The sequence below is a fragment of the Grammomys surdaster genome, unplaced genomic scaffold (genome assembly GCF_004785775.1).
Source record: "Grammomys surdaster isolate TR1022 unplaced genomic scaffold, NIH_TR_1.0 195, whole genome shotgun sequence".
Taxonomy (NCBI): Eukaryota; Metazoa; Chordata; class Mammalia; order Rodentia; family Muridae; genus Grammomys; species Grammomys surdaster.
The window spans coordinates 1,737,089-1,738,484 of record NW_021604640.1 but is presented as its reverse complement, the minus strand read 5'-3'; the positions used below and the strand labels follow the sequence as shown (position 1 = coordinate 1,738,484).

The 1,396-nt window shown below is 37.1% G+C and overlaps 1 pseudogene; it reads left to right on the top strand.

The window, feature by feature from the left end:
• Nucleotides 1-587: 587 nt before the first annotated feature.
• LOC114623275 lies at nt 588-1,082 on the top strand (annotated as a pseudogene).
• The last annotated feature ends 314 nt before the right edge of the window (nt 1,083-1,396 follow it).

Genomic DNA, 1,396 nt, shown 5'->3' with positions numbered 1-1,396 from the left:
TAACTTATTGATAAATGACAAAATTAGCCTAATTGAGTCAATTAAATCTATAATTTACCAAGGTCTGGAGAAAAAAAAATTCTCCAGGACCACTTTTCTTTACCTAAGTTGTATAAAGCAACATAAAGCTAATAAACTGAATTAGAAAATAGAAGTGAATTTTCCTATAGTCACACTCCCCAATAGTTAATTACTGTCAGAATTTAGATAATGCCAACCATCTTAATCTTCATGCTAGAATATGAGAACTTTTCATTTACTTGTGGCTTAATGCTTCTTGAATTTCTGTCTTTCATTTTCACAAATTTGGAGTCTTTGTCATTTAAGTATCAACTAAAAAATACATAGCCTACTAAATTACCAAGAAACTACCTAGATGTATATTTATCAGTACCACCACTTACATCTGAATATATTACAATTATACATAAAATATTTATGGTTAATATATTATGGACATGTAATATGTTATAGTTCTCAGAAATATTAAAAATAAGCATTTTTGTGTGTCAGATACAATGCCACTCAATGTCTTGTGAAATCTTAACTTGAATCCTTAACACATTTTTTTTAAACATTTTATTTCCTGCGAGGTGGCTGCCATCTCTTTTGCGGCATCATGGCTGCCCTTCGGCCTCTGGTGAAGCCCAAGATCGTCAAAAAGAGGACCAAGAAGTTCATCAGGCACCAGTCAGACCGATATGTGAAAATTAAGCGAAACTGGCGGAAACCCAGAGGCATTGACAACAGGGTTTGGAGAAGATTCAAGGGCCAGATCTTGATGCCCAACATTGGTTATGGGAGCAACAAGAAAACCAGGCACATGCTTCCTAGCGGCTTCCGGAAGTTTCTGGTCCACAACGTCAAGGAGCTGGAAGTGCTGCTGATGTGCAACAAATCTTACTGTGCTGAGATTGCTCACAATGTGTCTTCTAAGAACCGAAAAGCCATCGTAGAAAGAGCAGCACAGCTGGCCATCAGAGTCACCAATCCCAACGCCAGGCTACGCAGCGAAGAAAATGAATAGATGGCTTGCATGCATGTTTTGTGTTTAAATAAAACCACAAAAACTGAAAAAAAAATTTTATTTTGAGACATACCTAAGTCAGTTTATACTGTAAAGTAACCCTTTCATTATGATAAACATCATTATATGCAATCTTCATGAATAGTTTTCAAAATATTTAAAGTTGTTCTACCTGAGATAAAGGCTGTCAACTTGAGAACTTTATCACAAATGACTATTGGCTTTTGAAATGGGGTTGTTATCCTTTCAGCCAGATTTCATGTGTGACTGTGTAAGGGTATTCTGGTTGATGGCTTGGCAAGTGACTAGAACCCCGAGACTCTGTGTGAGAACCAGCAGGAGTTCAGCGTGCCCCCAGAATCCAGGGTC